The following is a 14,929-nucleotide window of genomic DNA, read 5'->3' as shown; positions in this document are numbered from 1 at the left end:
TAATGAGAAAATATATATAAGGTTCTTAGCACAGTTTCTGACACAAATTTGGTAATATTTTCATAAGATACAGTACTAATGGTGGTAACGACAACAACAATAATAATAACAGAAGTAAGACAACTCAAATGTCACAGGGCTGGAAATGATAGGATTATGTGAGAGATGCAGGCAGCATATGTTAGACCCTTGCTACTTAAGGTAGGACCTATGGCCATGCAGCATTGGCATCTTCTGGGCAGCTGTTAGAAAAGCAGGAGCTCAGGCCTCAGCCCAGAGGGACTGCATCAGAATCTGCATTTTATTTAGCATTTTCCCCAGGTAGACAGCATGCACATTAAAGTTCAAAAAGCTCTGTGCTAGATGACATCAGAGGAGGCATGAACAAAGGTCTCCAGAATGAGACAAGATTGGACCAGATCATAAGTTTTCAAACATTTTGGTCTAAAGACCACTCTACAATTTTAAAAATTCTTGAGGACCCAGAGCCATTTGTTTATGTGTTTTATCTGTCTGATGTTTAACAATATAAGACATCTGGATGATCATATCTGCTTCAGCATTCAATCTGTTGTGTTATGTTCTTTTGGTTGACATATATGAAGAAAATGAGGCTGTACACAAATATATAGCTTGCAAAGGTAGGGGCATTTTAATACCCTTTTCATATAATTGTGGATATTCTCTCTCATTGTTCCAGAAATATTCTGCAAGTGGTAGATAAACTCATGGAATCTCAAATTTAATGAGTCAACATTTGGAAGACTTGTAAAACTCTGTGAACCGATATTTTCCAAATGACAAATGCATGCTTTTACAAAATGTGGAACATGAGTCAAAGACCCACTCAAAGTAGACTACTACATTTCAGTCTGTATAAACTAATGGATTTTCACATACCAGGAAAAAATATTCAGTGCCTATATTTTTTCTTGAGACCACCGTAGTACTTTGGCATGCAGCAGAAGTGCTTTGGTGTGCTTCCTATTTCCTCACATGAAATATTAAAAAGAAATGTACTTAAGGGTCAACATTCATTGAATTAATAATTTTTATTGTTTCATCCAGAACATTCTTAAGTGGAATGCACACTGGTGAGAAATGCAATGACTACTGGCATGGTTTGGGACCACTACCTTGATTCATGCTAGGCAGTACTTTCACTCACTATTGTTTTTGCACTTTCAGGGCAAATTTTAGCACAGTGGAAAAACCAAGTAAGCTCTGAATATTATTACAAATGTTTTTTAATTTCTCAAAGGTCCTTAAAAGGATTTCGGGTACTCTAAAAGTCTTTAGGCCATACTTTGAGAACCACAGGAACAGAACACTGGAAGACAGTGGCTCCATAAAAGGCTAGGTGAAAGGAAGAGGCCCACAGGACTAATGGAGTTAGGCCAGTGAAAATAGAAGTAAGAGGAAGCAAAGTGTGTTCAACCAATCTGCGTGGAGCTGAGCTTATGCAATTCAGAAACTGCTGCTTGAGCTACTCTGTTCTGTTCCTAAGAACAGAGGCATGGACAGAGAGAACATCATCCTTTTAGTATGTTTATTAAACACGTCTTGGTGAAGTAGTTTCAACTTCAGCTGGACTACATTTTGCTAAGTGAACTTGAAAATCTTGGCAGTTGATTCAAACTAAAAAGTCAAAGAGAAAACACATGAATAAATTACTTTTGCCATTATGTCTAAATGTCTAACTAAAGAATTGGTACTCTCTCTTTAAAAAAAAATAGAGACGATCTTTTTTTTTTTTTTTTTTTTTGAGACGGAGTCTTTCTCTGTCCCCCAGGCTGGAGTGCAGTGGCGCGATCTGGGCTCTCTGCAAGCTCCGCCTCCCGGGTTCACGTCATTCTCCTGCCTCAGCCTCCGGAGTAGCTGGGACTACAGGCGCCCGCCAACACGCCCGGCTAATTTTTTGCATTTTTTAGTAGAGACGGGGTTTCACCGTGTTAGCCAGGATGGTCTCGATCTCCTGACCTCGTGATCCGCCTGCCTCGGCCTCCCAAAGTGCTGGGATTACAGGCTTGAGCCACCGCGCCCTGCCGATCACTTGTTTTTAAAAGGAATTGCCATTTTAGTTTTACAATTCATATAAATACTATTTTTTCTGAGTGAGTTATGTCCTCCCTCCTGAAGACCCAAGTGGTTAGGGACCCTATTACTTATTTGTATGTTACATTTAGTTTTACAATTCATATAAATACTATTTTTTCTGAGTGAGTTATGTCCTCCCTCCTGAAGACCCAAGTGGTTAGGGACCCTATTACTTATTTGTATGTTACATTTAGTTTTACAATTCATATAAATACTATTTTTTCTGAGTGAGTTATGTCCTGCCTCCTGAAGACCCAAGTGGTTAGGGACCCTATTACTTATTTGTATGTTACATACTTTAGAGAAAATGCTTATAGCTTGGAAAATCTAATGGATTAGATTCGAGATGATGAGTGACCTTGACTTCTAAATGTATAACATTTATTTTCATGTATGGAGAAGTTTTACATTGTCAATCATAGGAAACACAAGTGTAGGAGGCTAGAACACAAACCTCAGTGTCTTGGCTTTTGTATACCTAAATTTCACCCAAATACCAACAAAATGAAATTACCCTTAAAGAGGCTACCTCTGGGACAGGTGTTACCCATAGAAGTTGGTCAGAACCTGCAAGGTCTGTTATGTACAGACTGTAGGACCAGATACAGATATAACAACCCTGGGATCCGAGGACCCTTAGGAATCTCAGGCGGCCGCCAACGTTACAGGAACCTTATGTAGCATCTATGGATCTCTCCACCTTCTCCAAAACTCTGCCACTCAAGCTCACATGGTTCCCTGACTTACCTGCAGGATTAGTCCTAGGCTGTCCGTTTGATAACTAGTTGGGAGGGTGTTTTCCTCAGAGACGTACAGTGAAGCTCCTTTTCATCCAGACAATGCTTTTACAGTTCACGCCTGGGGCCTCTCTCATTTCCTCTGAAATAGACTTTAAGAGATGCTTGGCTGCGTAACATCATTAGTGAAAATAACTCACAGGAGGACTTTTGAGGTAACATGGCTGAAAGTGCCATGGAGTCCTTTTCTTTTCTTTCTTTCTTTCTTTTCTTTTTTTTTTTTTTTTTTGAGATGGAGTTTTGCTCTTGTTCCCCAGGCTGCAGTAGAATGGCGCCATCTTGGCTCACTGCAACCTCCGCCCCCACCCCCCAGAAGGTTTCAAGCAATTCTCCTGCCTCAGCCTCCCGAGTAGCTGGGATTATAGGTGCCTGCCACCATGCCCGGCTAATTTTTTGTATTTTTAGTAGAGATGAGGTTTCACCATGCTGGCCAGGCTGGTCTCAAACTCCAGACCTCAGGTGATCCGCCTGCCTCAGCCTCCCAAAGTGCTCAGATTACAGGCATGAGCCACCGCACCAGGCCCTGAGTCCTTTTCTAAATCCTGCTTTATGTGCTTTTTATCTCCTAACCTGACTTAGATGTTTTATTCGAATATTCAGAAGGACTTGAAAAATAATCTTTTTCAGATTATAAAATGAACACTTATTTACTTTAGAAATTGTGTAAAATTATAAAAAAATAAAGGAAATTAAAATGATCTATTTCTGTGAAGAACAAAATATTCAAAACTTGAAAATGGGCCAGAAATACAGGTGGCATATCTTTCCAGCATTATATGAGGGTGACAGCTCACTCAAGGATTCTCTAGAACCGGTATAAATATCATGTGAAACACAGGAGGATTTGTGAAACTGCATAATGGGTTCAAGCAATTCTCCTGCCTCAACCTCCCAAGTAGCTGGGACTACAGGTATGTGCCACTGCACCCAGCTAATTTTTATATTTTTAGTAGAGACGGAGTTTCACCATGTTGACCAGGCTGGTCTTGAACTCATGTCTTTAAATGATCTGCCCGCCTTGGCCTCCCAAAGTGCTGGGATTACAGACATGAGCCACTCTGCCTGGTCCATAATTTAAAATTTTATAATAGCCATATTCAAAATGTAAAAGGATACAAGTAAAACTAATTTTTATAAAATAATTTACTTAACCCAATATATCCCAAATGTTATCAATTTAACATGTAAGAGAAAGAAGAAATTAATAATGAGCTATTTTATATCTTTCTGTTGAACTAGCTCTTTCAAATCTGAAATGTATTAGTTTCCTTTTTAGTTGACATTTCATAATTCATAATGTGTCCACATTTATGAGACACATTGATATTTTATACATGTATACAATGTGTAATGATCAAATCAAAGTAATTAGCATAACCATCACCTCAAATATTTATCATTTCTTTGCATTGTAAACAGTCAACATCCTCTCTTTTACCTTTTTTAAAACATACAATAAATTTTCATCATTATTATTATTTTTGAGATGGAGTCTTGCTCTGTTGTCCAGGCTGGAGTGCAGTGGTGTGATCTCAGCTCACTGCAACCTCCGCCTCCTGGGTTCAAGCAATTCTCCTATCTCAGCTTCCCGAGTAACTGGGACAACAAGCGCCCACCACCACACCCAGCTAATTTTGTATTCTCTTAGTAGAGACAGGGTTTCGCCATGTTGGCCAGGCTGGTCTTGAACGCCTGACCTCAGGTAGTTTGCCCACCTCGGCCCCCCAAAGTGCTGGAATTATAGATGTGAGCCACCACGCCCAGCCAAAGCATACAATAAATTATTATTAACCACACTCACTCAGCTCTAGTGTTGCAAGACACTAGAACTTATACCTCCCTTCTTGCAGTAATTTTGTAACCCTTAACCAACTGTTTCCTATCCTCCTCTCTCCCACTCTTCACAGCCCCTAATGACTATAGTTCTACTCTCTACTTCTATGAGCACAATTGTTTTTAGCTCCCACATATGAGTGAGAACATGTTGTATTTCTCTTTCTATGCCAGACTTACTTCACTTAACATAGTGAAATTTCCTCCAGGCTCATCCATATTGCTCTGAATGACAGGGTTTCATTCTTTTTTTATGGCTGAATAGTATTCCATAGTAAATATCTATATCTGTATCTATATATGACATTTTCTTTATCTGTTCATCTGTTGATGGATGTATAGGTTGATTCCATGTCTTGGCTATTGTGAATAGTGCTACAATAAACCAATAAAAATATAATGTGAAACACGAGAAAAGCACATAATTTTAAATTTCCTAATTGGCATATTGAAAACATAAAAAGAAACAAGTAAAACAAATTTTTATAATATAATTTATGTGACCCAATATATCCCAAATATTATCAATTTAATATGCAAGAGAGAGAATAAATCATTAATGAGATATTTTATTTTCTCTAATTGTACTAAGTCTTTAAAATCCGGTATGTATTTTATACTTACAGCACATCTCAGCTTAGGCTAGTGCTACTTCAAACCTTCAAAAGCTACATATGACTAGTGGCTACCGTGATGAAAAACATAAATCTAAGGGAAAGAACTTTGTTCCACTCACTGTTCACTATCGGCCTCAGACAAGTGAAGTAACAAGTTAATTTGTTGCCTTTTTTTCCCCGGTAGAGATACAAATAAGATCTGTCCAGTAGGAAAGAGAAACACCAGTAATCATTTTGGGTTCTACATTATTAGCTAATTTTGTAAGCAGCTGAGCAATAATATCCTAGAATTCCTTTATTCAATTACCTATAAAGAATACCTAGCTCCTCAAACATTCTTTGAACCAGTCTTTTTTTTTTTTTTTTTTTATTATACTTTAGGTTTTAGGGTACATGTCCACAATGTGCAGGTTTGTTACATATGTATCCATGTGCCATGTTCATTTCTTGCACCCATTAACTCGTCATTTAGCATTAGGTATATCTCCTAATGCTGTCCCTCCCCCCTCCCCCAACCCCACAACAGTCCCCGGAGTGTGATGTTCCCCTTCCTGTGTCCATGAGTTCTCATTGTTCAATTCCCACCTATGAGTGAGAACATGCGCTGTTTGGTTTTTTGTCCTTGCCATAGTTTACTGAGAATGATGTTTTCCAGTTTCATCCATGTCCCTACAAAGGACATGAACTCATCATTTGAACCAGTCTTAATATACTACTGGTGCCCTCATTGCTTAATAATTGGAACAAAATCTTGGACATGTGTTTATTTTGTATTTTCATGAGTCATGGCTTTTACCTTGTTGAAAATTCTACTTCAGCATTTCCACTACCTCCAACCACTATTAACATGTCACCATCTTCTATTGCCTCTCTATAGCCCAACCCACATACCCACATACATAGCTCTATCATCTCAATTTCTACCTATGTAAATATTGAAAACACTGAATTAAGTAAGTGCTCACATTTATTTTTGCTACTTTGAAATTGAAGAATTTTATATATATTTCCAAAGTTTTTGATATCCATTACCAAATTGTCTGAAATGTTTTATCATAAACTTTCTTATTACCAGATAATAAAAGTGCTCGATTCCATACTCTAGAAAAGTCAAGATAAGAATTGATAATATTGCTCTCTTTTTAAGAAATCTAGATTTATTTTATCTTTTTACAGTGACTAAAATGTCCATCATAATAGCAGCAGTAAAAGGAGCTTTTTTCATCTTATGTCTGACTTAGAATATGACTTGAATTCTCACTGCCAGGTTAGATGTTCGCCATTGTTTTATGATTGTTTCCTATCATATTAAGGATATATTTACTGACTCTTAGTTTACTAATTAAAAAAAAACTGGAATAAAACTATGTCAAATGTATACTTTTTCTTTTAATTTACTAATATCATACATTATGTTCATAAGTCTTCTAATAATTATCCATATATTCTTAGATTAAACCTTACCTGACAAAGGGCATTATTCCTTTAATATACTTGTAAGTTTATTAGCTCTTATTTAGCATCACTTTTTATTTATTTATTTATTTATTTATTTATTTATTTATTTATTTTTATTATACTTTAAGTTCTGGGATACATGTGCAGAACGTGCAGGTTTGTTACATAGGTATATACAAGCTATGGTGATTTTCTACACCCATCAACCCGTCATCTTCATTAGCTATTTCTCCTAATGCTATCCCTCCCCTATCGCCTCACCCCACAACAGGCCCTGGTGTGTGATGCTCCCCTCCCTGTGTCCATGTGTTCTCGTTGTTCAACTCCCACTTATGAGTGAGAACATGTGGTGTTTGGTTTTCTGTTCCTGCATTAGTTTGCTGAGAATGATGGTTTCCAGCTTCAACCATGTCCCTGTAAAGGACATGAACTCATTCTTTTTTATGGCTGCATAGTATTCCATGGTGTATATGTGCCACATTTTCTTTATCCAGTCTGACATTGGTGGGTGTTGAGGTTGCTTCCAAGTCTTTGCTATTGTGAACAGTGCTGCAATAAATATACGTGTGCATGTGTCTTTATAGTAGAATGATTTATAATCCTTTGGGTATATACCCAGTAATGGGATGGCTGGGTCAAATGGTATTTCTGGTTCTAGATCCTTGAGGAATCACCACACTGTCTTCCACAATGGTTGAACTAATTTACACTTCCACCGATGGTGTAAAAGCTTTCCTATTTCTCCACATCCTCTCCAGCATCTGTTGTTTCCTGACTTTTTAATGATTGCCATTCTAACTGGCATTAGATGGTCTCTCATTGTGGTTTTAATTTGCATTTCTCTAATGACCAGTGACAGTTACTTTTCTTTTTTTTAACATATTTGATATCTATATTGATAAGTCACTCTGGTGAAAATGTTTTATTTTTAAAACAATCTAATCAAATTTTAATATCAAAGTATACTCACTTAGTAAAATGAAATTTAAGGGTTTTTCAGTTCTTTTGAATACTTTGAAACATTTAAATAGTACAGGGATAATTGGTTCCTTAAATCTTTGAAATAATTCCTGTGATTCCCAGGGACATCTTTCCTAGAGGTTATTCTTTCATAAACTTGTAAAACTTTCTTCACATTTTTGTTTTATTTTTTCTTCTTCTATTTCAGTCATTTAAAAAACTTTAAATATAGTTAATCATTATCAAGATCCCTAATTTTTGTACTGAGATTATATATGTGTATAAATATGTTTACATTTATAAAACTGTGCATAACTGTATATATGTATATTTGTGTGTATGTGTGTAAATGTATATTATAGTTCTTCTATATTTGTACTTTATTATTTTTCTTAAGTAAATTAGCCAAATATTTTTCACTTTTATTTGTTAGAGCATCTACTTTTGATTGGAATTGATCAGTTTTTAAATTTGCTTTGATTTCATCTTTTTAATTTGTTTTCCTTCTAAGGGCAGTAGGAAGCCGCTCAAGAATCTTAAGCAGAGGAGTGGCCTGAGGATGTCTGTGCTGTGAAACATGCTCTGTCCACTGAGGGGCCTTGGGGTGGAGAAGAGAACATCATGCCCAGGCTGGGCTCCTGGTCCTGTGGCAGCCTCCAGGACCCAGCTGTTGGGCAAGAGCATCTCATGGCTGGATGGGGCAAAGCGGAGAGGAGAACTTAGCTATAGTATCATGTTCCTAATGGGAGGTCCAGGTGTGGGGAGCAGAATCCAAAAATATTAGAGGATTTTGCCTGGTTAAGGCCAAGCTCCATAATCTGGAAGGAAGGTTTTAATCTGAGAGGCCCAATATAGCACTTCTATCAATAAGTGAGGTAGACATGTGATTTGTGGCAACGGGAGCCTAGCCAAGCTCTGGGATGAAGAAGCATAACCCCCCTCCTACAATAGGACTATTGGGATATTGGCAAGAGGGCTGAAGGTCACTTAGTTGGTGCAAGTGCAAATCCCAAAAACAATGTTCACATGCACTGCAGCATGAAGGGCATCACTTGGAATTGTGTGGTGCTGTGTGCACCACTAATCCAGAAATCTAAATGGGAATTTTGTTGTGCTGTGTGCACCACTAATCCAGGAATCTAAATAGGACTTGTGTATTGCTGTGTGCACCACTAATCCAGGAATCTAAATAGGACTTGTGTAGTGCTGTGTGCACCACTAATCCAGGAATCTAAATAGGACCTCAGTGCTATTAAGTAGCTGAGCTCAGAAGAGGGACCTAAGGTAGAAACCTAGACACTGAACTGGGACACTTGGGGAGGGTCTGGGGGAAGCTGCAGCATGAAATGTACACATGTATTGAAACATCACTCTGGACCCCATACACATTTACAATTATTACATGTCTGAACTTTTTACAAACACCCTAAAATAAATTAATTAGTTTCAAAAATGGGAAAAAGAATGTTAGGAAGTCCTAGGCTCATCTCTGGAACATGGTCCTACAAAATTGAGACCAATTCCAGCCCTCAGCTGCAATGATAATGAGGTTTCTAATTGTGATCTAAGCCTCAGGATTAGTGCAGAAAACAGACTGGTGGCAAACATGAGTGAAAAGGCTGTGAATGATTGCAATTGAGAGAGAGAATAAGAGACCCCATGCACATGTAGGTCATGCTCCTATACTTCTGACAGTCACATGACTTCTTTACCGCCCTCCTTGTTCTTTAGTTCTCTCCTTTCTTTTTGAATATCCCCACTTCCATTCATTCTTTTTATTTGTCCATGCCTTTACCCAGCTCTTATCCCCAAGCCCTGTGGTCACTTCTAAGTGCTAATGAAGTTGTCAAGCCCTGCTTCCCCTCCAGGTGAAAGAACTCCAAGTGGATGTGCCTTCTCACTCAAGAGCAGGGCTGCCCAGAGACTCATTTCAAGACATTTATCTGCCACTGAACAGTGGTGTCTGCTGCTGAGAAGAAATTAAAGCGACTGCTAAGTAGAGCAGCACAGCACATAACAGCCTCATGGAACAGGAGAGGGTGTTTGATGGCGACGGCTGTGAAGCCAGGTCTGACAAGGTCCTCACCCATATTGCCTGCAATCCTTCAGCAGCTGGCTGTGCAGCTGCTGCGGAGTCTGGCACTCCCCATGCTGACGGATGCTGAAGAGCACATTCCGGTGTTGGGGGGAATCCAATGAGGCAGGAAACAGCTTGACCAGAACAAGCTCTCTCTGCATATCAAAGTGGGGCTGCTGAAAGAAAAATCTGGGAAGGGACAGTACTGAGGGCAGGGGGGTAGTTTAACCAAATTTGCTTCAGTGAGCTCAAAAACAGGATATGAATAGGATGTGACAACCCTTCCCATTATAACAGAACCCGTGTCAGGTAAGATAACCCTCATGAATTGGCTGAAAACCCACAGCAGGGCAACTGACCTCATGGTCATTTGGCAGTCACAGAAGCTAAAATCTAGCTCCAATTAAATTTTAAAAGAAGGAAAAAAGCATTGTGTCTAACAAACATCATTCTTTCTCTGAGGCAAAGGCTTGTATTTTCCCCTTCAACAACCTTGCAAGAAAGAATGACTGAGCTCCTGCTGCAGAGGATAAACTGTGAAGCTTCTAACCTCTTCTGCAGTGCTCTTTCTCTCGCCAGCCCCCCAGTGAGGGTTGACAAGCCCTTGAGGTTCTTGGACACAGACACCAAACTGTGGCATAGGAGAAAGGGCAGGAACCTGAGTTTGAATGTCAATTTCCTCACATAGTGCTAGGTAACTTTTGGTCAAAGCACTTAATCATCCTGAGATAATTTTGTTTGTTTTTTTGTGAGGGTTAATTGAGAACATTTATATAAATGCACCTAGCACAGTGCCTGAACTTTTAAAATTAGTCAGCAAGTGTGAATTCCTTTCATCTTCCCTGTTAAAAATCTCTATATTTCCAGAAATAACACAGCCCTTGGAGTATGGGACAGACTCAATACATGAATATGTAGCTTAGTATATTAGACTCCATGAGCAGTATTCTCTAGCAAACTATGGCAAGTTCTGAATGTATTGTAGTTATTTATTCCACCAGGAAAACAAGAATGTATATTCACTCAAGAATATTTCTTAACTATCTACTTTGCATATGTACCATGTAGGCCTTGGGGACATAGCAGTGAAAAAGATAAATATGGTCCTTTTCTGTGTCATTCAGGATGCTTTTGGTCACGTAACAGAACAATCAGCTCAAAGTGACTTAAATAATAAAAAGAGATAATTGTCTTACAATTAGAAAAGTCTAAGATAAAGTAGGCTTCAGGAGTGGTTTGATTCATCTACTCACTGGGATCATGAGGGACTCTTTCTGTCTCTGCTCTGCCTTCCACAGCATCTGCTAATCATAAGACTGGTTGCTGTCAAGGTTACATGCTTTCTCTTCCATATGCAGAAGGCTTCACCTGCTGGCAGGTCTCAGCCAATCTCTCTTTGTGTCTCACCATCTGTAATTGGGTAACATGCATCCCTGAATATACTGAGGCTGGGAGACAGGATCATGCTGATTAGTTTAGTCCTGAGACACATATACTACTCTAGAGCTGAAGGCAAGGAACAGAGCTATCCAATAAACCCAGGGTGGATAGGAAGAGAAGAGGGGATGATATTGAGAAGTTATAACCATGGTACTGTAGCCTCGTTTGTGTTCTTACAGATCTTCTGATTATTAAGTTTGACATCTTTGCAAAGTAGACTTTTGTAAAAACAAAAAATAAAAGTTTGTGCTGCTTTCCTGGGGAACATGTGTATCAAGAACGAATAATATTCCTTCACATCTAACGATAAGGTCACTTAATAAACCGGATAGCTAATCTATTTAATAAGTGGTGCTAGGTGCTAGGGAAACATACAGAAAAGTGTGAAATGAGAGCCACTATCATTAAGAAGTCAGCTGGGTGCAGTGACCCACACCTGCAATCCTAGCAATTTGGAATGTCAGTGCAGGAAGATCACTTGAGACCATGAGTTCCAGATCAGCCTGGGAAACATTGGGAGACCCCCTTTCTACAAATAATAAAAATTTAGCTGGGCATGGTGATGCACAAGTATAGTCCCAGCTACTGGGGAGGCTGAGGTGGGAGGATCGTTTGAGCCCAGGAGGTCAAGTCTGGAGTGAGCCATGCACAATAGCACTACTGCACTCCACCCTGGGTGACAGAGTGAAACGCTGTCTGTCAAAAGAAGAAGAAGAAGCCAAATGTGCAATACATAAAATATTTTATTCACTTGTAAAATGACAAATAGTAAAATGGTGTTGTGTGGTAAGTGACCAGTGAATGGCACAGACATTGATTTTTGTAGACTTGTGAGTTGCAAACTTCCCTAAGAATCATCTGGGGTCAGCTACTTTAAAATGCAGATTTTTAGACCAATGATTTTGATTCAGTGCCTTGAGATGGCACCCAGGAATATAATTAGGAAAAAAAATTTAAAAAACCAAAATTACGTAGCTATTGCATTGCAAAAGAGGAATTGGGCTGGGCTGCTGTGGACAGAAGCCTTCAGGATTCTGCAAGGAGAACATAGCACCTGGTTTCTTTATTGTCATTGCAGCATGGCCATCAGTATAACAGCACCTCATCCAGTGTAGATAGCTGAAATGGAATTGAATGAATGAATTGATCGTGGCTCTTTTTCAGGTTGGGATGGAGTGAGGAGATACCAGAAGTAGGGAGTTGAGGTCATTGTAATAGTCTTTGCATGAGATGGTGTGGAATTAGCCTAGAGAGCATGAAAAGAAAGGAAGAAATTTCTATCCCAAAGCCCTTCAACAAATCCCTTGGTTATTCAGCAGATAATTTATACTCCATGGGAAAGCTGGCAGAATGTTTCAAATTATTTAAAAGAAAGTGTGAGTGGATGAGAAAAAGAAACTTGAGCTCTCTTATTTAATGTTTTCACATTTTCTCTATTTTGATATAAAATAAAAAGGAAAGAGAATTAACTTGGGAGCAGGACACAAGAGTTCCAGCCTCAGCTTGCTTCTCAGGAGCTGTGTGACCTCGGGGAAATTCCCTTTCTTCTTTGGAGCAATTTTCCTATTGGCAAAATGAAGGGGTGTGATAATCTCCAACATCCCAACACCCTCTGTTGCTAAGATGGAATATCACTGTATGCACCTTGATGAAAACTGCATTGTAAATTTCATTTACTTATTAGACTGTTAAAACAAGTATGGCTGAAAACAAAATGCATATTGTACTCAGTGTAAGGGTAATGATGTGCGTTCTCATTATCTACTCAAGCAATGTAACCATAGTTAAATTTATGATGAGAATAGCACATATATTGGGCCGAGCAGGTTGTACTAAATTAAAACTTACAGCTGCCCTTTATATTAATTTAAAGGCATTCCTCTGCCACCAGCCATGGAACTCTTATCAGCATGTGAATGAGGTCCATTAGCATAACAAAAGTTGTATCACATAATGTCAAAATCCTGTGCTAGACATCTAACCTTGTACACACTGCACTGTATCTAAGGATAAATTCACGTTTATTGTCCCTGGCACTAGCCCAGATTCCCTTCTATCTGTAACTGAGTCTGAAAGGGCAGGGGAAAAGGCTAGGAAAACTTTTATTTTCTTCTTTCTTGAGGACCACAGACACCCATGGGTGGCATGGGTGTGTTGTCCCCCACTGAAGTTCATCCTAATATTTTTAAATTTCTAGACCAACTCATTGGTCACTTGAAGGATTGTCCTCTTTCCAAACAAATTTTTTTTTTTTTTTTTTTTTGAGACGGAGTCTTGCTCTGTCACCCAGGCTGGAGTGCAGTGGCGCAATCTCGGCTCACTGCAAGCTCCGCCTCCAGGTTCACGCCATTCTCCTGCCTCAGCCTCTCTGAGTAGCTGGGACTACAGGCGCCTGCCACCACACCCAGCTAATTTTTTTATATTTTTAGTAGAGACGGGGTTTCACCGTGGTCTCGATCTCCTAACCTCGTGATCTGCCCGCCTTGGCCTCCCAAAGTGCTGGGATTACAAGCGTGAGCCACCGCGCCCGGCTCCAAACAAAAATTAACGAAGAATTTTATTACAGGCAAATTGCCAAATGTATTTTAGATATGATTCAGTATCTAGAAACTTAGCACATACCCAAATTTTCAGGAATGTTATTATGTAAATAATAAAAGCTAACTTTTTGAGTCCGTACAAGCTGGCAGAACCTGCATTACTAACACTACTAAAATTCTTTCTATTTCTTCTAATTAACCTGAAAGTTAGATGTCATCTCCTGTCTATAGATAAAGTTCAAGGAAGTTGTCACTTGTTGAAGGTCAGACATAACTAAGTATTCATAGCTGTACCCATTTGACTCCAAAGTGTGGAGTCCTAATTAGGGAAAGAAAGTCAGACTGGCAGGGACACAGAAAAGCAAAAAGAAGAGGCAGATCAGCTATATGTTTGCCTTTCTTCACGGTCCAGGACACATAGCCCTCTTGCACAAATAACTCACAATCTTCCTGCACCCAACTATCACCAAACACCTGCATGTTAGCTCACTGCCACCTTGGCATTAGCGGTACTGCGCAAAGCCCTCTTCAGCATGCATCATAAACACTCTTCTATACAATCTCCTCTTCTCTCCTGCTGACCCTACCCATTGCCCACTCGCAACATTTTCTCACTTTCTTTAACAAATCTCCCTTTTTCTACCTATAACTGTCTTGTTAAATTCTTTTACCCCTGCACCAAGGGCCTAGATAGTTGTTGCTCTCCTGTGACAAAAAGCACGTAATTATTCTACTCTGACCTGCTACTATAAAATAAAGTCTACAGTACTGTCCAATAATATATCATTCACCTGAATCATTCCTTATTGTAACTGAGATAAGTAGCTTTTACTGCTTCCAAGTCGAGTGTATACTTTCTTTGTTTTTGCTTCGAATGGCTATAATTAGTGACATACATTTTTGGACTATAATTAAAGGTGTGATAGCCTGGAAAATTTCAAGACAAAGAGTTCTAGTTTTTCCAGGGTTTTTTAAAAATAATTAAATACTTTTGGATTTTTAATGTTTTTATAATACTGACTAAAACATTTAAGATTTATTAATAAAACATTTACATTTATTAATGTAATACCTTTAAGTTATTTCTAATATTTATGTAATAAAAAATAG

The sequence above is a fragment of the Symphalangus syndactylus genome, chromosome 10 (genome assembly GCF_028878055.3).
Source record: "Symphalangus syndactylus isolate Jambi chromosome 10, NHGRI_mSymSyn1-v2.1_pri, whole genome shotgun sequence".
Taxonomy (NCBI): Eukaryota; Metazoa; Chordata; class Mammalia; order Primates; family Hylobatidae; genus Symphalangus; species Symphalangus syndactylus.
Note: the sequence above shows the minus strand (reverse complement) of the source record.